Consider the following 24,095-nt stretch of genomic DNA (forward strand, 5'->3'; position numbering starts at 1 on the left):
AAAAGCCATCAGGATTAAATAAAGACTTTTATTAGAACATTTTTATAGCCCAAATGTCTTCCAAGATTTCAGCATTGCAGAAACCTTCATGATTTTTTTTTTAATTAAACTGCTTGATACCTACCAGCTGCAGGACTTAATGTTCCAGTTAGATTTTTGTTCACAGTATTAAGTAGATACATTTATCACCGTGACTAAGTACAATAGCCATGGGTTGAGTATGTCAGGTTACAGTCCCTAAAGACTGCAGTTTTTTCAGCCTCTTATGTTGTGTTGGTGCACTTTCAGTGGAAGAAAGTCAGTTGGTTTTGGTTTTGCTTTTTTTTTCTTTTTTAAATCATTATTTGACATCTTTTCCAGTGAGCAGAATAAAAAAATAAGACTTCCAACCAGGATTATATCTAAATACTTTGAATAAGGCTCACCAATTCATGGCATAGACAGAGCTTGGACTGTAGGGACCACTGATATCACCTGATAGGAAGCTGCATCATCTGACAGTTTCCTATGTTGCAGAAAAGAAGCGATTACTACCTCTGTGATTTTTGGCATCCCTGCATTGAATGTAGTTTCTCAACCAGATTTATCCCTTTGGCCCGGCATCTTTAAGCACTGAGGATAATATTGTCTCTATCACAATATTTTTCCTTTTAGGAACATGAGGACCCTGTTTATTTCTGCCATAGTAAGTGGAATAATACTAGTCTTGTCAGATATTTAGAAAGAGTGTAGTCAACGTGTCTGTTTTGACCTTCCAGGTTACAGCAAAGGTGCAAGCTGACAGCACCAGCTGTCATTTGCTGTTAACAGACTTTTACCAGAACTACAGCTCCAAGCCCGTAGAGGAACTCACCAGTTTTGTGACTGAAGAGCAGGAAGACAAGGTCCTTGGCTGTCTCATTCCATCTTCTGGGGTGGGCAGATTTCAGTGACCCTACCACTGCTCTAGCTGCCTGCCTGGAGCTACTCTCCTTCTGCCCTAAGTCTGCTCTTGGTATGTAAGTCTCCAAGATACAGGATCATAAATGCAGACTTCAGCCATTTAAGATTTCAAGAAGTATAAAGATTTGCCAGGGCCAGCTGTTCTGCTTCTCCAGAGCAAAAGACATTCTCACCGCCCTGGATGTCTTGGATTGAGGGACAAGAGTGGCCCCATTTACATGCAGAAAACATATTTCGTGTCATTTACAATGGCAATGAGTTCATAACTGTGCATTGTGTATCCTGCAGTTTTCTCATTATCTCCAGTACTGTGAGAATTCCTGAAAAGTTGTCATATTTAGCTTGTAACATACTTAAAACAGCAAATTGGTACATACTCTGTGCTGATCTTACTCTTTTCCTGCAGTTGCAAACATCTCTTTAAAAAAATTACATTCATAATCATACTGAACAGACCCAGACCAACAATTGCTAGCCTTGTCATGACATTCAGTATGTCAAGCAATGACAGAGGCAGAGTTGGCAGAGAAAAGCAGTATCTTTAAGTAGACATGCTGAGATGACTAGGAAAACTGAACCCTTTGAGGATATGAGAAAGGGGTCATACACACAAAAGCCTGTCTATTTTTCTAACTGTAGAAGTTAATCTAATTAAAAAAATACTAATTTCTCCACAAATCTTTCCTGGTGGTTATCCTTAGATTATCACAACACAATAATGACAGCATTAACAGCCTTAAAAGCTATATATAGCCTGATATATAGCCTTAAAAGGCTCTCTGATATATAGCCTTAGAAGCTAAATATCTTAAATGTCAAGCAGAAAACAAAGGTGGATTCAAAGAGCTAGGATTGAAGAAAAAACAATGAGATATCTCTTGTCATCTCTTAACAGTTATTTTTACATGCCAACTGAAAATTTTGTACACATAGTGATAAAGGTGAGTTTTACAAAAGAATTTAAAAACCAATGAAATACATTTGCAGGAACTGCTCCAAAACATTAGAAACAGCACGGGAGTTGAAAATTTCAAAAGTTACCAATATTAATGAAAGCTGACAGGTAAGCAGAGAGGAAAAGACCAAGAAGAACTTGCCTCTATTTCAAGAGGCAGAGGCAAAGAATATACATTTATGACAGTAAAAAAAAAGCGTGATGCTAAAGGGGATACAAAGAGATGCATCAGCAGATCAAAGTAACATCACCTTTGAAGCAGCGTTAGATATACATGAGAACACAGTAAGAAAGCATTTGTTAAGGCCAGGATTTAGTGATACTTGAGATGAAAAATGCTAAAGTTTGCCTAAGATTTTTTTGCTTTACAGCTGAGTTCAGTTAACTATCTTGGAGGAGAGACAAACTGCTCACTGGAAAATGATCTTACAGTAAAACTCAGAGAGAGACATCTATTGTTAGCATAGACACCATAAATTATTTTTTTTTTAATTAGCCAGAAAAAAAGTACAGATGGAAATGAAAAGGCCACGAAAAATATAACTGTAGAGAAAGTTGTAGGATGGGGAAGGAAAAAACAAAGTGCCTTTTCAAAAATAAACTGAGTGGCAATTAGAGCAATAGAAGAACCAAGAGTAGAAAAAAGCACAGACAAGCCAACATTTCAGAAGATGAAATATGGTAAACTCTTGAAGATGGGTTGTGGAAGATGAGGCCAAAATGTTTATTTTGAGATCCAGGAAATATATTTGTATCTAATGTATATATGCAGAAAATAAGGTAATAAATAAGTCCTAAAGTAACTGAATGACAAAGTAAATGAATGAGAATACCAGAAATACCATACTGTGACACTGAATGCCAACATTTGCTAGGAACATAATTCTATCCGTTAAAAAAGAAAAAGTAATAAAAAGCAATTCCCTTGCATTCAAACCCTCCAGCAAACTCAAAGGCAAAATTCACAAGTGTAATGTGTGCTGAGCAAAAAGTGGAAGATATGAAAGGTATCACTGTGCTACAGAAAATCAGAGAATTTGGTGAAAATATGCCAATTACCTCAGACTACTATGGATGGGGGTGGGGAAAACTAAAACCCAAAATACTAGACGGGCTGACAGCTGAGTCAAATCTAGCCTGAACCAGAACTGGAGTGAAAATTCCTGCCTGTCCACACATCCAGTGTTTTGTTCAATCTAAGCATACAAACCAGGTGAGACTACTAGTGGTAGGAGCACTGGAACCCTCTATCCAACACCCAATCATCAGCCAAAGCCAAATCTTCAGAAAACAAAGCCAAAAACTTCAGAGGCCCACGTATACATTAAATGTCAAATACAACGTAGGGGAATTTTTACTAGACAGTGGGTAACCAATGAGGACTCTCAAGCCATAGCCTGATTGTGTACAATTCAACGGTAGGAATAAAAGAACTAGCAACAAATGGCACACATTCTTATTAGAGAAATATTACAAAGAAACTGCCAAGCACTTATTACTTGCTACACAACTGTCATTTTCACTATACAGGTGTTATTAATACTTTAACTAATGGTTATATTTCAAAACTTTTCTCTGGATTGTAAAACGGAGAACCTATCTAACTGCTAGTATTGGACTGGCAGCAGAGACCCAAAATCAGTTTCCATAAACAGTTAAAATCCCGAAAGCCATTTTTAATGAGTAATTTTGTGAGACCTCGAGCAGTTTAATTATTCCATGCCTGGCTTCTCCATATAAAAAAAAAATATTCAAACAACATCTTATTGTTACTTATCCCACAATCGCGCTCTTAGTGATTAAAAGTAAAAGGTATGCTTCAAGACCACCACTTAGAGAGAATCTGTCTCATTGAACAAGTCAAAATACTTAGAGGAAGAAAATCAATCAGGAGTTATTTGTTGTCAATAACAAAGTAAAAAAAAAAAAAGGGAAAATTATAGTGACAAGTCTGAAAATTTAAGCTCGATATGAACTTTAGAATTCTATTTCTAAGTAATAGCAGTAAGTGGATGGGAAAGTACTGTTTCATTCTGATCCAGGGTGATATCCTGTCACTTGAATTTACAAAAAAAAAAAATTCTTCCGACAGGAAAAATTTAAACCATCTAGCATTATTTTAGTACACACAAAGCATTTAAAAGCCATTTATTTCTCTTCTCAAAGATAATCCCTACTAATTGCTCTAGTCATGGAAATACATTCCGTGGGAAAGGATAATGAAGACTACTCGTCAAATTGGTCATGTCATTATTTTCCTGCACAATCCGAACAGTAGAGCCTGACCCATTCCCAGCATGCTGAGTATCAGCCTACAGAAAAGGACCCATGCATAAGCCGTTCTGACCTTCCTTGCTAGTTTCTTCTGACCTTTCTGACCTCATTAGACTGCTATAAAGAAAATAAAGGAGCTGTTGGGTACTCTTGATGGATTAGAAATAACAAGAATGTGTCTAGGACTTACTTAAGTACTAAACTGAACCACTGAATTACAATGCTTTTCAAACAATCAAAATGATAATAGGGATGATGATGAAGAAACAGAGGTAGGGAGAAATAGATTGTTAAAACATTTAAGTGTGAATAATACGCTTTTTTGAAATTGTTCATCAGTATCCTTAACCATTTATTCTGCTGTAATTTTAGATGATTGGATTTTTAAGGCCCCATTTGAGTGAGAACAGATATTAGAAAACAATGGTCCCAGCACAGTTATTCCCATTAAGCATGAATATAACTTAAGCACCTTGCTAAAAGAAGGCTTTAATGTCTCCTGGCCAGATTTATTTAATGAATTCTTCAAATTCCAAAATGAAGGAAACTCTAGAGCCTAGAATACAAGTCTCTGAAGTCCCTGTGTCTCATTTCAAACACTACATCATACTATCAACAAAATCTGTATCTTCACAGACAAAAGGGTAGAGATACTATGAAAGTGCTTATTCTTTACATAATAAACACCTTCTCCAGCAGAATTACTTAGTATTTTTAAACTGGTTCCCAGTCTTGAAATGGACAACTCATGCATTTTTATAGCTTACATAATAAGAAGTACAAATCATATAAATTAATTTTGCTCTCTAAATATTAGGTTTTGCCATCCCCAGTAATTTTTTTTTTTTTTTTTAGCTAATACTGGCATCTGAGCAAAACTCTCAGAATGGAAACCATAGCCACACAACTTGCAGTACAAGCCCCTAAGTACTACAAGAGAAATTTTGCAACAGTTGTTTTCCGAGTTGGAACAGGGGACATGTGCCTTTTTATCTTTTTCTAACTTCTAGGGAGAAAAGTGCTATAAGGGAATTTATAGTCACATAAATCTTCCAAGTTCCCATATATTGTGATTTCTGACTAAAAACTCTTGTACTGAACCACTGGAAAACGTTTAAGGGAAGAGAAAAATTTTTCTTTATATGCTTAACTACTCCTAAAAGAAGACACTAGTAGATAGGCTGACCTCAGCCAAAGAGTTCAGGCTTTATTACGCTATGCATTAAAATGCAGGCACCGTCACATAAAATTAAATTATGTCCTTTTTAAAAATAAGACTATGCCATTTGTTCCTGAAATATCCTCTGTTCTGCTGTCCTGCAGTTTTATAGATCCTGGCATGGGAAAACTGTTGCATTTGTGATAGCGGGGATCATCCCCTGCAGAAATTTATAGGCTTTGGTAAATCTCTGCATGTCTCACATCTTTCCTGTGCTAAGTGAGTACGCATGCTACTAGGACGAAGCCAGCACCACTGAAGAGGATGTACATATTGCACTTGTGCAGTAACTCTCACCAGGGTTTATCCCCACCTGCTAAAATGTCTTAAAGCAGCCACCAGAGATACTGTGATAAAGCACACAGAGCTAAGTCAGATGACACAGTGGTTAAAAAACAACTTAATCAGGTTTCTACTACATATTTCACAGTTGCTGTATCTGGGCAGCTGTCCCAGCACAATTAGATTAGTGATTTATGCTGTCTCTCCGTCTCCCGTCCCATCCCCCCCATTTAAGACAGTGGATTGAGATTTGAATATGTACATTTTTCATCCCCATCACCATTCAGACCTTGTAAATGCAGAGTAATTTCAAGAGTTCTAGATGGGTTTTGGTTTGGGTTTTGTTTTGTGGTTTGTTTTGGGTTGGGTTTTTTTTTTTCCCTTTGTTGTTAGCCAGAGATTGGGATGTGGAGATAGACGGTGGACAGGAACCTTGTGTTTGGACATGGAGGAAGAAAACAAATAAAAAAAAAATCAAAAGCAGAATTGTTATCAGCTAGCAATTCCTCCCTCTTATGTATGGTAGAGATGAAACCCATTTCATCAAAATTGTATCTCTCATCTTACAGGTATGCAGAAATTTCTATCATTTGTCTGTCCTGTAAGTGAAAGAGAAATTCAAATCCAGTAACATACAGAGAGGGGAAACCACTCCAGAAATGGAAAAATGTCTTTACTTGATGCATCAAAGTGTATAACTTAATAGACTTGCTCTTTTGAGGCTCTGATGACTGTTGACAATTCTGAGGAGGGCTGATCCAGAGGGAGAAATTAAGTGGAGGCTGTTGTGACACTGTATGGGAAGGGAGGTGCAGAGGGGGTGTCCACAAAGCGTGGAAAAGATAGGTTACTGCCTGAGGAAGAAGGCACAGAAGTGACGGGATGCTTGAACTGGCAGACTGTAGCCTGTCATGAAACAACTGCAGAATAAGCACTTCTAAAGCTACTTTAAACTTAATTGGTTAACACAAAAGCCTTTGCAAAAACTTTTCATTGTAATTCTGTGCAGATCCCACCTATCTGAGTTTAAAGTATTAATTTTCCCATTTTGTCCTTGTTTTGGAATTTGCTTATTCCTGTGAATTAACTACAGCAGTTAACCTGCCATTTAAAAAGCACATAGAACAAAATTCCCCTTCACAAAAGGAAGGGCAAGGAGAAAAAACATCCAAAAAAAACCAGATAACTTCCGTTACCATGTTATTTATTTATGCTATTATCTCATGTATTAGATAGGTTACTTATGTTATTTAGTAAATAAAGCCTGGAAAAGGAAACCCCTTTCAAGTGATCTCTTACATAGTCCAGAAATCTAATTCCGAGTACCAGAGGGAAAAGTGGGGAGGGGGTGGGAACTCTTATCCTTCCTCCATGTCTCAAATCAGAACAATTTGACAAAAGCTTGACTTCACACAGCAGGATTACGATAGCAGATATAACCAGAAATTAGCAGTAGGCAGTAACTGTCTTCCAGCATCTGATGATGACCCAGAATTTTACATACAACTGTTTCAACAAGTTTTGCAAGTTTGGTAACGTTCAGGCATCTAAGAAATTGATTCCAGAAATCTGATGCATGTTTTCATGCTTACAGAAATAAATGAAGCATTTTGTTTATTAAAAAGGCAATTTTTAAACAAGCCTAAGATTCTTATCAAATCACATGGTAAGTCAAGAATCACATGCTCTCCTTTTATATGCATTATTGTGAGAATTAGAGAAACAGGAGGGAGAAAGCTGTCTTCCTATCCAAATGTTTATTCACGGTGATAAACGAGAACACGAACTACTATACCCAGTGGCTGTGCATTACTAGCAGGCAGGAGGACTAGGAGTCCCGGCTGCTACAGGAATCGGGGTCCTTAAGGTCCTTTTCTTTATCCACAGATTTGGCAGTGAGTGAAAGGCGCTCCTGGATATTACCTGTACAAAAGCAGATAACAATCTTTCTTCTTTGTAAATGTTTTGCAAGTGACTCCAAAAGTTCAACTCACTGAGTCTGCAACACAGACTTTTCCACGTAAAACGGTGGCATGGGGCCTACCTATCATGTGCAACCGCATTTCACAAACAGTTCCAACTGTTTGCATTTGGTCTAGGTTGCTTTGCAGGATTTTTTTGTTCTTATTTCCATTTTCAACAAAACAATAAATGCTAAAATATGATAAGCAAGATCAGGGCAAGTATTAGCTAGTAAACTGAGGTTATGTTAGACACTGGTTCCTTTACAGTACCTTTGAGCTCTAAAATACTACTCTTACCAAGAAAAGATTGAACAATGTGACACAACGTTGTTTTACAGAAATTTGATAAAAGTACACAACTGAATGACAAGCCTTCTGTTGTGGTTTAACCCCAGCTGGCAACTAAGCACCACACAGCCACTCGCTCACTCCCCCCTGGTGGGATGGGGGAGAGAATCAGAAGAGTAAAAGTGAGAAAAGTAATGGGTTGAGATAAAGACAGTTTAATAGGTAAAGCAAAAGCCGCGCACGCAAGCAAAGCAAAACAAGGAATTCATTCACTCCTTCCCATCGGCAGGCAGGTGTTCAGCCATCTCCAGGAAAGCAGGGCTCCATCACGCATAACGGTTGCTTGGGAAGACAAACGCCATCACTCCGAACATCCCCCCCCTTCCTTCTTCTTCCCCCAGTTTTATATGCTGAGCATGATGTCATATGGTGTGGAATGTCCCTTTGGTCAGTTGGGGTCAGCTGTCCCAGCTGTATTCTCTCCCAGCTTCTTGTACCCCCCCAGCCTACTCGCTGGTGGGGTGGGGTGAGAAGCAGAAAAGGCCATGACTCTGTGTAAGCACTGCTCAGCAGTGACTAAAACATCCCTGTATTATCAACACTGTATTCAGCACAGATCCAAAACATAGCCCCATACTAGCTACTATGAAGAAAATTAACTCTACCCCAGCCAAAAACAGCACACCTTCACTCTATCAAAAAGTAATGAGGCTTAGATTCCTAAATCGTGCACTTTTAAGAAATCCTAACACATTTTTCCTTTGATATACATATTAAAGTTTTGAATTAAAATTAATTTTAATATAAAATTATGTTACAGTTTGTTGACAGAACAGAACGTCATAGCACTTAGTGCATTGGTTTTTGTGAGCTTCAGTGTTATGCTCTGGAGGGACAATCCAAAGGATTCTATATGTTTGCATATCTATTAATTGCCAAACCTCTCTACAGATTTGTTACTGCTAGTGAGTCCTGGCCAAGCCTCCTCTGATCTCTAAAACCCATTAAGAGTTAATGAAGTCAAGGGGAGGAAAAAACCCACAACCAAAGCACAAAAAAAAAAAAAAAATCACCAGAACCCTGAAAAGAAAGTTACACATACAGAATTATCGTGTAGATACTAAGCCTTATTTTCGAAAGTTTTTCTTCAATAATGACTGTATGATTAAGCCTTGTATTGCAAGATTTATTTATATATCATAATTCAAAAGCAGTTGAAGTTATTATTGTACTGCAACACAAACATAACACACTTCTGAAGATTTTCTCAAAATTTTACATATATATCCCATCTGTCTTGAGAAGGGCACAAACCAACAGTGAGCTATTCAGCTTGCCTTAATGTAAATTACTTGGTACTTGAAAATGCCCCACAACCCTCCTCTCTGATGCAGCCACTAAAGGAATATTGGTCTATTACCTTTCTAAATCACATTTTTAATTGCACTCAGCAGCAGAACAACGATAACACCAAGGATCATTTGGAAAGTTTTCCTGCAGCATTTACCAATCTAACTTAATGGAGCACCTCTGAAGTCAGCAGTACTGTTTTCTGGTTTGTTTTTTTTTTTCCATTATAGTTCCACCTTACTGCATGCTAAGCACACAAGTAAGAGGAACACACTTCACATCACTTGAGTATAGCAAAAGAGAAATATTTCAATATCAAAAGTGTTACTCTTTCCTAAATGAATATTATGCGAAAATTCTAATGAATTCATCTTCACATATACACTAAAGATGAGAAAAGTTGGGCCAAGTGAGCCTTCATTAAGCAGCATGCGTCCTCCTCTTCACTGTGGAAACTCATCAGATAAGCCTTATATTATGTTGTGTCTGATTTTGATTAAGTTACTGCAAGAGAATCAACTGCCAACTGTCTTCAGTAATGTGTGATAAGGATAATCCAGATAAGGTAAAAAGAAATCATATAAAAAGTTAATTTGAGTCAGGCTGTAACAACATTCAACAAGGTAAACAGGAAAAGGAGATCAGTAACTCTGTAGTCATGGAATATTGCCCTACATGGGCATGTCCACATGATGCTGTACATAAGCAGCATACTACTACGTTTAGACCCACAGTAATTCATGAAAAGCCAGGTTTAATGTTTGCATTCATATCATGGTTAACCCATAATCCAAACAGACCCCTCAGGATAAGAGTTAACTACACTTGTGCTTTCTGATTTTTCCTTCATCAGTACATGTAGCATTTAAAAATAACATTCTAATAACAACCACCCAAAAGGTAACAGTTATACATGTTTTCTAGTATCCGAGCAAAACTTAAAACAAATTATGAACATATGATCCAAGAGAAGATGCTATCATCATTTTCTTGCTATTTATCAAGCATTTTAAACTACTTTGTGATGTTATTAAAATATTATACTGATTACACACAGTTCTCTGAACACATTTACTACTTGAGATGCGTTGGCTAGCTCTTTGTGGCTGAATAAATCATATCCATTACTTCCAGTCTTTGGAAAAAATAAATCACATCATGATGTGACAAATTAAAATGCAAGCTTTGAAAGTACCTCTTCAGATAACTTTGTGTTTCCTTTTCCAAAGTATTAAACAGCTTGTACTTTTGCAAGCAAGTGAAGAAAGATGCAAATATGCAGTAATTAATTCACTTACAAATACAGGCAACAAGTTAGGAACATTTTTCCTGTATAAATCTAATTACATTGGAAGCTGCTGATGTATACTAATCCAATAGCTTTTAGCATGAATTTTAAGCATTTTTAAACATAAAGTTGCAGCTGGAAATTGGAATTTTTTACTAATGTTGTTCTAAAATTGCTAATAAAATCTCTGCAGAGATGTAAAAATATAACATCATGTTTTGTACCATCAAATGGTACAAAATTGAAATTGGGCCTGCATAATTGTATAGATATATGCACGTGAATAACTGCTACTGTACTACTGACCTTGTGATCTCAAAGTATGCCAGTTTCTCTCAGGAGATTTTTAGACCTCTGAAATCATGTTTTCAGTCTGTAGACATTTCCTTAATCTATCCTTAAAAAAAATGAAATTTATGTCTCATTACTGTTAAAATGATACCAACAAATTTTTAGAATTTTTATCAAAGTATTAGTGATGCCTTATGCACACTCACAGAACAAACAGAAAATTCAGTTTGTTTGCAATGAAACCGATTACCATATTAGGGGAAAAAAAAGTCAGAACAGCATGTGAGTCACATGTATGAGTAAGCCACAGAAGTTATTTTAACAAAATATTTAATTATTGCAAACAATTATTGACTAACTTAAATATTTTATATTTCAGAAAAGCAGACCTGACTTTTTACATATACAGCCTTTGAGCACAAAGCCAGTATGCACATTTGGTTTCTGGTACACATGAGATACTTCTGCTCTGACACAACAGGGAGTCTGAAAACCTCCCTGTCTTTCACTGAACAGAACAGGAGTCTGAAAACCTCCCTGTCTTTCACTGAACAGAACAAAATTCAGTAACAGCAAGGACAATTAAACATTAATCCTGCTTACCAAGGCAGGTGACAGACTTGCCATCTGCTGAAGTCTTTAAAGCAAGATTTGATATCTTTCTAAAAGACATTTTTTGGATATAGGTTTTGAAAAAAACATTTGATCCATACTGCACACTTGTGGACGTGGCTGTGGTCCACAAGGGAGAAAGGACTGGTGGCACAAGTCAGTGACAGATGCCTGTTATTCTGCTTTAAAATAACGTCAAAATCTTATCTTGGTTCAGTATTTCAACTCAACTTGCAGAGGATCAGAAAGGAATATTCATTTCAACATTTCTCAATGTAGAATCTGGTTTCTACGGTTTGACTGATCATTTTTCACCTTCTTCTGTGGCACTGAAAATTGAGCACAGCTGGAGACAGGTTTATAGCCAGAAGCAGTAGAGAGACACTTCAAGTGTGCCTGGAAGGTATTTTGTGCTCACAGCTAGTTTATAATGACGTGATTATGAAGCAGCTTTGGTACAGACTCCAGTTAGACCTCTGGCAATTTTCATATCCTCCTTCAGCACAGGCCATGACTCTCTGGGCATATAACTCCTACACGCTGTCTTTGCTTTGATCTTAAGCATCAGTGGTGCAACGCTCGCTATTGCGCCATTCTCTATTTAAGGCATGCTTAAGATTTTTTAGGATCAAAATAATTTGGGAAAACAAAGATTTTGATCATGATACAGGAAGTTTAGGTGATAATTAAAGTCTGCATCATAAAGGCAAACTAGATCAACTCCCAAAAGCATTTAGTACTGGCTGTTTTACACAAGTAATTAATATTTCTTGCCAATACTACTGCTGCTGTTTGCATGTATCACAGTGTAAGCAGATGGACACAAGTGCATACAACTCTAGCTTTCTGGAGCAAGAAAAAAGGTTAACAAACAAAAAATGTTTTATTTTTTTGAGGTATGCAAGCAAATGAGTTGGTAGCTAATCTAATAACATGACTGAAGTGATGGAGCGTAGCATGCCACACAGTATAGATTAAACTGAGCAGGCTGTATGAACTTCAGAGCAATGAACAGGGCTACAAAAGATGTGTGGGCAGAGAAGAGAAAGTGGGAAATATAGGAGAAATCAGGATGTGGCTCCATTATCAGCTGCAGGATGCATATGATCTTGTACATGTGAACAGTGAGGAAGGACTGCAAATATGGGCAGTTATGGATCTGTATAGTCCCACCTCAGCCTCTAGTAGTCCCACCAAATGTCATGATAGACTGATGGCTATGAGAGAGGGTTCAGTAATTAGCAGGTGGTCCATAAAGTAATGAGGGAAAACATATTTGGTCCCAAACAAGTCTATATTTTAGCTTTTCTCTGTCCTTAATTTCTGTGAAACTAAAGATTCCTTCACACTACAAAGTACAATAAACAATTCAAAGTAGAACAGGGTTTTTATCTAAATACCAACAAAGCCACCCAAATAAAAAACATAAAAACAGGTTCTCAGAGAAAGGATTTACATTTAACAAAATTTTCTGAAAATCCAGGCCTAGCTCATCTGCAAGCCAAAGTCCTAGACAAATCACATTTAATGATTTCATTAGGCACATGCTCTAGCCCAATACTTACCCTTCTGTGTTAATCTCATTGTGAGAAATGTATATTTAAAATGCCAACTCAAGCTTTATTTCAAATATCACACATTGTTAGAGAAAAGAGCAGCCAGAAGAGAGGACAATGTCTGCAGTATATTCTCAGTTTTTGAGAAAATTCTCACTTCCTTAAAGGCAACGACAAGCTGAATTTACTAAAGCCAGAAGCACTTTTGATGTTTACTCAAAGTCCAATAGTTTAAGTAACTTTATTCGTACAGTAGCCTACTGACTTGTAATGTTAGTCAAATAGATAAATTCACAAGAATGAGCCTTTCCACTGCAAGCCATTATAGACCATATACTAGTAGCTATACAAATAATACTTTATTATAATGCATGCTGTAATTAATTACAGCGTGTTACCTTCTTCCTAAGAACATACAATTAGACATGACAGCAAAGGTAACAATTTCTACTAATTTTAAATAGTAGTGTAACAATGAAATGGTATCTCTGCTCCAAGATTTTTGTGACCATTCCACACTAATCGCTGAAAACTAAGAATAGTACTTGAGTAAAACAATGTGTAAAAGATGAAAAACAGTAGAAATCAATAGGTGTGCTTCATTTAAAAAAAAAAACCAAACCACACAGAAACTTTATCACTTTTTGGTAAAATGTAGGTCACCTATGGTTTCCATAGTAACCACTGCTGAACTATAGCTCTACAGATGACCACTGCCCATCGCTGTTTTCTTTGCTAGCAGGTGATGTACAAATACAGCCATGCCTCAGTTAAAATAAGAAAGAGCTAAAGAAGTGCTTGGAATTGCCTTTAGTTTACTTCCAAACATAACTCCTGCTTTAACATTTTCAGAAGTATCCCCTAATATCTGTGTGTAGATAAACTACTCTGCTAACCAGTTGGAAACACACAAAACCTAATTTTCAGTACTAAAAATCTACCCTCTGTCTGCATCTCAAGCCTGGAGTCTCCAAAATGGAGACAATCAACTTTACAAAAAGTTGCAAATAAGAAAAATGTTTATACAGAGCAATCCACCAAACATCAGTAATACAGAAGTTCAGAAAGCACTCATATTAGGTTAAGTTGTCTTTGATAAGCACACAGCGAGTTCTGTGATGGTGTATTCAGTACATTCATTGCAAGTGGGAGTTAATGGGTTGGCATATTATTATTTTGCACACAAGCACACAGTGAAACCCAGCCATGTAACAAGGCTGGAGCCATGGATAATAATAGTTAAAGCCTCACTTGGGAGGAAGCGGTATAGTCTTCAGTCAGTCTGATGGTGAAAATCCCTTTCTCACCACTATTACTCTGGGGCATACATAGTTGATGATGAATTCATTAAAATACAAAAGACTCCACGTTACAAAAAGACTCTAATTGGCTTTGATAGTGAACTGGGAAATAACAGGACAAGTCAATGTCCTTGACGACTGCTAACTGGTTTTCTCTTTTAGAACACAGTCATTTCACTATTATGTGAGTTCAGACTAAACCAGCTACTTATCTATTTTTTTTTACAGGTATTATGAAAACTCTGAAATATAATCTTCGAGGTCTGGATGCTACCCACACACCTTAATGCTATTAGTGCTACAAATACATTGCGGTAGGGTAGCATCAGTATTCACATACACAATTCAAAACACCAAAATGCTACATATTTAGTGAACAGAAAAATGATAATTGATAGTGTTGAATAGCGTCACTGAAGAACCATGTCCCCTCACTTGCTTTAAACTCCTGCAAGCTCAAAACCACTGGAAGATGAACACAAGACACTACAGCAAGATTGCTGGGAAGCCAAACAGACAAACTGTCATGGAACAGAGAAAGTTTGAGAAAGCTGTCTGGTTTCCATCAGAGCTTTAGCAAAAATTAAACAATCCGTGTAACTGTTTTTACTTCACTGAATTGGCAAATTCCAAAGAAATACTAGTTTGTATGCATTCTCCTAACTGGAGCTGCTGAAAATGTCACTATGGTATTTTGGGGGGGATTGACACTCAGTTTCCTTATATTCCTGTAAGGATCAGGATCTTCAATACAATTCATGCTTGGTGCACACCAGTGGACTGCCATGAGCAGCAGGACAACTCAGCAAACAGCAAAACTATAATACCTGTGGGAGATGAAGCTGGTCTACAGAGGAAGAAGAAAGCAAGAAGCCACTACAACCTGCAGAAGGCAGAAGACTTTTCTTTTTCCCTAATGTTTCAATCAACCAAAGTTCTTTAATTTTTTGCTCACACATCAGTAATTCCCATGGATCCATTCCTCCCTACAGTTCTACATTTACTCTATATGCTTGCTGTCTTATAAGACTGTAAATTTGACTGGAAGTTTGTCTGTATTTTCTGTATGCAGATACAGGCCTTCATCTTAAGCAGGTCCAAGTCTAGGCCCAATAGGGCCAAAAAGCCCTACTACAATACAAATGACGTAATAAAAATCAGAATATAAAACTCTAGATCACTGAAGGCTGATAATACTGCAAACACAGATAAGAAGATACAGTTGGATTTTTCGTGTAAGCATTAGAAAAAAGTTTCATAATGAAGCACCAATAAAAAAATAAAACTCCTAAGTTCATCCTTGTTAATTCTGCTTTGCAAGCACAACTGCCAGTCTATTAAAAAAAACAAACCAAACCAAACACACACCCCAAACCAAACCAAACAAACCACACAGAAGGCTATTCCCAGCTCACTTAAGATCTCTTACAGCATGGTCACACAAACAACAGATGTGGAAGCTCTATCAACTGATAGGGAAAACACCTTTGAACAGGAACAAACCACTGGATGGAAGGAACCTCTAAAAGAAGATCCACTACCAGTAGAAACTGCGCCTTTATGTCGCTGTCCTCCTGGTGTTCCCTCAGTCGTGCCTACTGCTAAATCAATTGCTTGTGTGAGCAAGGAACAGCAGAGCAGTGTTCAGCAAGGAGAAAACACTACCCGATGGCTCACGTACTGAGGGTGGTACATACTGAAATTAGTTACAAAGTTTATAGTAATGGACAGTAAGACAATACAATTTGTTAAAAGCACTAATTCTAATTTAGTTTTAAACTTCAAAACATCTTTAAAGCCATCTTTAAAGACTGGTAGTAAAAAGCTGTAAACTAGTATAAAATGCAGAATATGTACTAAACGTACAAAACAAAACGTGGCACTAGATAAGAAGAGAGGATATTGTACGAGTCTTTTTAAAGCTTCATTTTCTTTGTAAGAGCACATAAAGCAAATTCAAAGAAAGCTGCTGAAGGTCCATTGGGACTCTCACTAGGAATAAAAGCTAGTGTTAGGATAGAGCAGTCTTGACAAAGCAAGCATGAAGAGAATTTTCCAGACAAAAATGGAAGCTATTAGAAGTTATAAACTGGTAACAGAAAAATCCATTTTTCCCTCCTTTATGATTTCATTCATCAGTGATTTCCCTACAGAAGCTAATGTAATGGTACCAGGCCACCCACAGCTTTCACTGGTATCCAAATGTTGTCATAATGTTTCTTCATGTCTGAAGAGGAGGACAGCTACTCTTAGTACCCAAGACATCTAAGGGTTTTACACTTACAAACACATTTCTAAATTCTAAAATTATTTGCCAAAGACCATGGAGCAAGTCTTCACTAAGTTAAAGCCCAGCTACCATCCCAACCTTATGGTTTCTCCGGAAAAGGATGTTGGGTAAGACTACTTCAAATCCAAGCTATAAGTTAGCTGAAAAGAAGAACTTCTGAAAGGATTTTAAAGACTTTGGGCTTAGGTACATTCCTCTTCATCAAGAAAGCCATGGTCATCATGATTTTGTGTTTCTAAAACTGCATGCACGTCACAGGTGAGAAAAAAGAAACTTCACACTCTATGTCTATAAATTGGACTGTAAAGTTATTAAAATTATTTTGCATATTGTAATGGCATCTAAAGACATCAACTGCTATAAAAAGTCTAAAACTAGTGGCTAAGATTCGATCTGGTATACTACTCCAATTGTGAATCTAATTTTTATTCTGCATCACAAATCAAGGAAAAAAATCCAACCATCATGTTTCATTTCTAGCAAATCTCACAGACAAGAGCTGATCAGCAAATATCATTTCACACATTGCGTTAGCATCATTCTGAACTAGGGATCCCATATTTGCCTGCAAAAGATGGTTCCAGACCTGCTGACAGCACATACTCCTGAATATGGACCAGGATTTATATGTATGTTCTCAGTGCAAGGTGCTTTTCTCTAATAAATGCAGAACGCAGAACAGATCCAGAAGTGCTATAGAATCCCAGTCAACATTTCCCAGTAATTTTCTAATGTGTTTTTGAAATATGTTCCACACATCAATGTAGTGAAAGAGGATGAGTCATTTTCACTGACTAAGAATTGCAAACTGCTGGAGCATTAAATTCCTTTGATCTTGATAAGCTGGCTCATTCTCATTCTGTTCATTAGCCCTCCCTCTTTTCCCAGTTATGAGCCACCCAATCTGTAGCCCTTTCTGCTAACTGACATATTTACCAAGTAAAATCTGTTACCACTGCTTTCTTGCTCTTACTGAAAAACGCCCTGATGCTTGTCAAGCTCCTCTTGTCTCAGGGAACCTCCTTCTCTCTTTTCCTTCATACGTGACATAGCAAGCCATCTTCCCACCCTGATCAGCTCTTCCTTAGCTCCTCTCTGTATTTCCCCAGTAACCACTAATTGTTCAACTGTGCATTCTGACCCCTCTCTCTGTTCTCTTATAATCCAGCAAGTCATGTTCTTGTTCCTCTCCTTTTTTTTGACTCCCACCTGATGAAATTCCATCATTAGTTCCCAAGTACCATTTTGCTGATGACTTGCAAAAATTGCCAAAGAATTTCAGAAAACAACCCGGTGTGTTGCTTTGAGCCATGTCTTGGTAAGTACATTTCTTTAAGGGTTAAAATGGGAATGTAAATATCTACGTGATTTGAAAAGTAAGAATGTCTTAAATTGTAAGTATAAATTATCATTAATTTTCCAGAAAGTTACTCAGCAACTGTAATAGGGCTATTTTCTCATCTGTTCTATCTGAAAAATTCGTGTATGCGGAGTCTGCCACAAACAGGTATCCACATTTAGGCAGCGATTCAATTACAATACTGATTAGCAAAAAGCATCTTGATGTTTTCACTCTACTCCTTTGATGGAAAAATACTGTACAGTCCAAAAAAAAGTCTTTTAGCACTTTATTCTTTACCAATCAAAAATCATGGTTGTCATAGAAACTGTAAAAACTGAAGTCAGTCATGACATAACAACAGGATAATGGAAAATGTCTGCTGGCTCAGGTTTTCATGCTGGAAATGCTCCAGTGAATTTAACTAGGGACTCAAGCAGTTCCCCAAATTTAACAAAGAATCTTGTAACAACAGGTATGCTTATTGTTTTTAATAATCCAGTCAGTCTGGAAAGTAACAGTATTTATTACTCCTGCTCTACACATTAGCTACATTAACAGCAGACAGACTCTTCCCAGAACCTTCAGTACAAGCCTCTGCTTAAGGGGACTGAATTTCCTTGATTACACGTCTGAGATACCCTGGAGGGACTTTTGGTCAGTGTTCTCAGCATTCCCGAGATCCCATTTTTGGCATTTTAAACTGAAGCAAATCACTTTAAAAACCTATATTGCCATTAGTTTCTGTCTCTTACATATGCTGTTCAGAAAAAGAATTATAATCTGCAGGCCTCCGCCCCAACCCAAGGTGGTCCAGCTCCATGCCAAACATTATTTCAGGTTCTTTCCCTATGACGTGAAACTCAGTAAAATAAAACTCTACTCTTGACTAACAAAGGCTACAAGAGCCTTTCACTCTCCACCTCCCAGAGCCAAATCACAGACCAACTCCACACACCAGAGTTCTTCCTGCCTTTTACTGGAACCACTTGACACTTCATAATTACTAACTGACAGGACTGGCTTACTGCAACCATTTGCCCTTTAAGCAGAGACCATCCTGCTGAAAAGAAAATAAACATAATACACAGGAATATTGTTGGGCTGGCCTCATTGCGGGTGAGCAAACTGAGTAGCTTAACCATGAATAATATGAAAAGCAGCAATGTGAATGTGGAAGTATTCAGATCTTTTAAAAAAAAAAATATCTCAGAAGCCCTGAATTGAGTCTTATGGAGATATTTAAGCAATTTTTTGGTTTTCAGCTAGTTTCCTTAAGACATATTTTCACTCTATAGCTTTAATTTATTCTTTCAAATAAGTAGGTTCACATATTTTGAATAGAGAGCAAACGGGTACTGGTGTTCCCTATGCTTTCCTAGAATTATCTTAAATATAAAACTGTTTTATTATGATTGTATCTAGCAGTTTCCAGACCTGTTAAACAACTTCACTGACACCCCTCCCTCGCCTTGCTTAAGTATTGTATTTAATGGCAGGGGTGAGCAAAGTTGATCTGTAACGTGCTTCAGCAATCCACAGAAGGTTAACTGACATAAGTTAGAGAAACTTTCCAGTTGCACCTGAGATAAAGTTTGGGACAGCACAAATTCACCTGTCAACTTCTCTAACCATGAGTTTAGAAAAAAGGTCTGATTTAAAACAAAGCGAAATCCTGATTCCAGGAAAATGATTACCAAACAATCCATGAGTGAAATAGTAACCTTTCTTCAAGGAACAAAGAAACAAGTGCCCGATTCACACAAATCCCTAAACCTTAGAGGGAGAGGGACAGATACATTTCTTCAGTTACCATGATTGGGATCCTAGTCAACAATACATATAGAAAACCCTGTAGCTTCTCACTCTTCTCTTCAGTTCTGTAGCATTCTGGCACAAGCTTTACATGTAAATATCACACAACATTTCTGTATACCATTACCACATTCACTGCACTTGTACATATATGTAAACAAACACATATATATGCTTTTTCAAATTACATATATATATACATATATAGTTATGCTTTTTTCAAGCTATAAATATATGCACACGTGTATGCACGCACACAGACCTATATCTATCTTTATTTACTAAAAAAAGGCACATTCATTTCCATGGATGCCATCGAGGAAATGAAAAGCAATACAATGTTATTGTAATCATTTAACTGATTTGGATATGCCCAACTTATTTTTGAATAAAACATGCTACCACAGGAAAAGAAATATAAAGACTAATGTAAAATGTTGAGTATTAATTATTAACAACGGTCTTAATCTACACACAGCTTCTAAAATACTGTTATAGTATTACATTCCACTACCACAAAGTATCACTGTGTACTGACAGGGATTACTGGAGCTCATGGCATAATACAGGTTTTTTTTGGATTGCTGTTGTGTGTCTCAGCAGCCCCTTGGAGAAGCAATGAATCTGCACATGTATTGATAAAGAAGAGTGAGAAGAATTTATATGAATCATCTTAGATTTTTCTGAACAGCAGAGTGACTTTGGGCACACAGTAGGAGCCCAGACTTCAGGGAACATGTGTACAGAATAAACACATTACTGCATAAAGTGGGCTGAGGAGGAAAGAATTTGACACTGATGTCAGATGAGGCTAGAGCAAACATGTCTTACATATTCTAAAAGCCTGCTGTTATGTGTATAACATATGCTAGTGAGGATATAGTTGTCTGCAACAGCAAGGCATGTTTGCTTGTTTTGCCCTGTATTCAAACGTTACGCAACCCAATCCAGCAACTTTCTCACACAAATAATCTTTATTTACAAATATTCCTATTGATTTCCATTTTACATCTAGAGATTTTGGACTGTTAATAAATTTGTCATTTGTTTTTTGCAGAAGCTGATAACTAATAGAAAATAACAGCAACAGAGGACAGGAATCTGAAAACCACTACTGCCAGTATCTGATTGAACAGAAATGAGTTCTGATACAACGTATGCAATTCCACATCCTCTGAAAAACCTTTAATAAGTAGTGATCTGTTGCAGTAATCACTCCAGAAAAATATAAAAGTATACTTCCAAAAACCAATGGGTGCTAGTAAAATTGGGAAAATAAAACTGTTATATAGGACTTGCCAAATTTTCTTTGAGGTAACAAACAGGAAAATAGCCAGAAGTTCCTCAGCTAATTTACATGAAATATTACATTTTCTTGGGCTATAGGTCTGATTCTTCACCACCCTATATAAACACCACTGTAAAAAGAAGTAGATATGGCTTCTATTTTGATGCTGCTAAATTGTATAAGATTCAACTATGGAGAACCAAAGATCCTTAAATTCAATCTTTGTTGTTTATTTCTGCTTTACGAAAACACTTTAACTGGTTTATTTACTTTGTGATTTATAAAGTCTGCTGTTGCAGCAGTCAGGGATGTTTTGGGTTTGGTTGTTTTTTACCCCACAAAAATCTTACGATGTACTTACCTAGACTGAGCCACATTAAAAAAGTACTGCCATTGCCTACAGATACATGAGCAAATAGGTTGTGGCTTTGTCAGGAATGAAACAATGAAAAGTGGAAGAAAAAAAAAAAACAAAAAACACATAAAAATGGAAAACAAATGAAAGCTAAGCAAAATAAGTGTATCTGCATCATGCCCTGAAGCCTATTCAGTAGACAAAAGCACTGGCAGACTGCCAAGTGGAAGAAATTCCAGGCTGAAAATCCCATCGCTGTATTTGGAGAGCTGAAGTTCAAGAGACAACAGCAAGAGCCTCAAATACAATCAAAGCAGAGTATTGAGTTGGGGAGGGGAATGGGACATCTCACATCTACCTGTGTCTCAAATCATCCCAGTCTTTGCTCTTCCCACTAGCACTCTAAATTCAGCAAGAAGCCTACAGAAAACCCAGGTTTTTCAAAACCACTCAGTACTGGCTGCCATCTGCACTCACAGAGGTGAGGTAGCAAAACTGAAAGTATCAAATCAGAACACAGGATGTACACACACATTGGGCAGTGGAAAGTGGCAAATAGATCCCAGAGCTAGCAGAGACTTGAGCTAGTGAATTGATGAAACAAAACACGGTTCCCTACAGACTTATCAGAACAGGCTCAAAAGCAGTCTAGTCGAGGTTTCACAGTACTGTACAAACTGCTTCTGCTTACTGCTACCACGCTGCTTACCAATGAACCCGGTTCTGGAACACGAACAAGCAGTGCTACTTCAGCTCTCTCTGAATCTCTGATGGACACAAGCCATAAAACCACAAAATAATTCAGGTTGGAAAGGACTTCAGCAGGTCTCTAGTCCAACCTCCTGCTCAAAGCAAGGTCAGCTAAGATATCAGACCAGGCTGCTTGCAGCTTTAGCCAGTCAGGTCTTGAGAACCTGCAAGGACAGAGATGACACAGCCTCTCTGGGCAACCTGTTCCAGTGCCTGGCTGTCCTCACGGTGAGAAGTTTCTCCTTACATTCAGTCGGAACATCTCTCGTTTCAATCTACATCCATTATCTCTCACCCTCCCATCACAGACCACTGGGAAGAGCCTGCCTAAGCTCCTCATAGGTACTGCATGGTTTCTACTGGGTCCCCTCGCAGCCTTCCCTTCTCCAGGCTGAACAAGGTCAGGTCCCTCAGCCTCTCTTCACAGGGTGAATGTTCCAGCCCTCTCATGACCTTGGTGACCCTCTGCTGAACTTTCTCCACTTTATCAATGTCTTTCTTACACTGGGGAGGCCAAACCTGGACACGATATTCTAGGTACAGGCTAATGAGTGCTTGAGCTGAGGGGGACAGTCACTTCCCTCGCTCTGCTAGCTGTGCTTCTGTTCATGCAGCCCAGGAGGCTGTTGCCCTTCTTGGCTGCCAGGGCACACTGCTGGCTCACCTTCACCTTGCTGCCTGTCTGCCAAGTCCCTCAGTGCCTTTTCTGCAGAGCTGCTCCTCAGCTGGTCAGCTCCCAGCCTGTATCATTGCAAGGGGCTCTTCCTTCCCAGGTACAGAACTCTGCATTTGTCTTTGCCAAGTTTTGTGTGTTTCCTGTCAGCCCATTCTTCCAGTCTGCCTAGGTCCCTCTGAATGGTGGCTTTTCCCTTAAGGACATCAACTATTCCCCTCAATGTGGTTCTCTGCAAACACGATGCAAGTCACACTGTCACCTCCTTCAGGTGATCGATAAAGGTGTTAAGCAAGACTGGTTTCAGGACAGTCTCCTGTGGTGCCCCCTCGAGGTAGAGTACAACCCCTTCACCACCACCCTTGGCTGAACATCCAAGTCCTCACTGTGCTTTTGAAAAGTCCACTCAAAGAGAAGGCGGTACAGAAGTGTCCTTTACCCAGAGGAGCTTTTTTCCTTTTCAGATAATGAACTACACTAACCCTACTGCCAGCTGTAATTCACAAATAGCTCTAGCCTAGCTTTATTAGGCAAACAACAACAAAAAAAAAACCTGAGACACCCTTCTAGCTGCTACATATGAATTGTCAGATAAAGTCCAGATCACTTACTGCTACTCATTTACACACATGATTTACTGCAGATATAAGGCTTTATGTAGATTCCACAAATTATGCAAGTTTAGTAACTGGTAACCTCAACCTGAGAAATCAAAAGAAAAATATGCTGTAAATTAACTATTCACATTCAGCTGGTTGGAACAAGAAAAGGATTTCTGTTTTTCAAGTGTCTCATGGAGACATCAAATATGAATCTAACATCTTCTCAGGAAGAATTACACATTTCTTTCTCTGTTTACTCCTGTAATGCGTGGAATAAGAGGACTGAGGACTGTGTGGTTGCATTGGCTTAGGTGGCAGGATGAATGATCAGAGGGATCAGCTATTCTGTCGCAGATCATGTAGGCTACTCTCAACTCTGAGCAGACAGGGTCAAGCAGAAGCACCAGCCTTCAAGCTTTGTTACTGCCGATTTTCCCTCTTCCCCCAAATCATCACTCAAAATGGAAGATGTTCTCCTATATACTTAAAACATTTCACACTATCTAGATGTGAATGATACAGTATAAAAGTGGAGTTTCCTCTGAAACTCACTCTGACATACAAATTTTTTACATAAACAACAACCACCAGAGGAAATAGCTTTTTCAAAAAAAGAAGTACTTCCTCACAGTGTCAACATTTAAATGTAATAAAACAGAAA

The 24,095-nt window shown here is 37.9% G+C and overlaps 1 protein-coding gene across 3 annotated transcripts in view; it reads right to left on the reverse strand.

Moving 5' to 3' along the window:
- The window catches only part of CSRNP3 (cysteine and serine rich nuclear protein 3), a 114,516-nt gene that overhangs the window by 57,819 nt on the left and 32,602 nt on the right, over window positions 1-24,095 (reverse strand). The window lies entirely within an intron of this gene.

The sequence above is a fragment of the Aptenodytes patagonicus genome, chromosome 6 (genome assembly GCF_965638725.1).
Source record: "Aptenodytes patagonicus chromosome 6, bAptPat1.pri.cur, whole genome shotgun sequence".
NCBI lineage: Eukaryota > Metazoa > Chordata > Aves > Sphenisciformes > Spheniscidae > Aptenodytes > Aptenodytes patagonicus.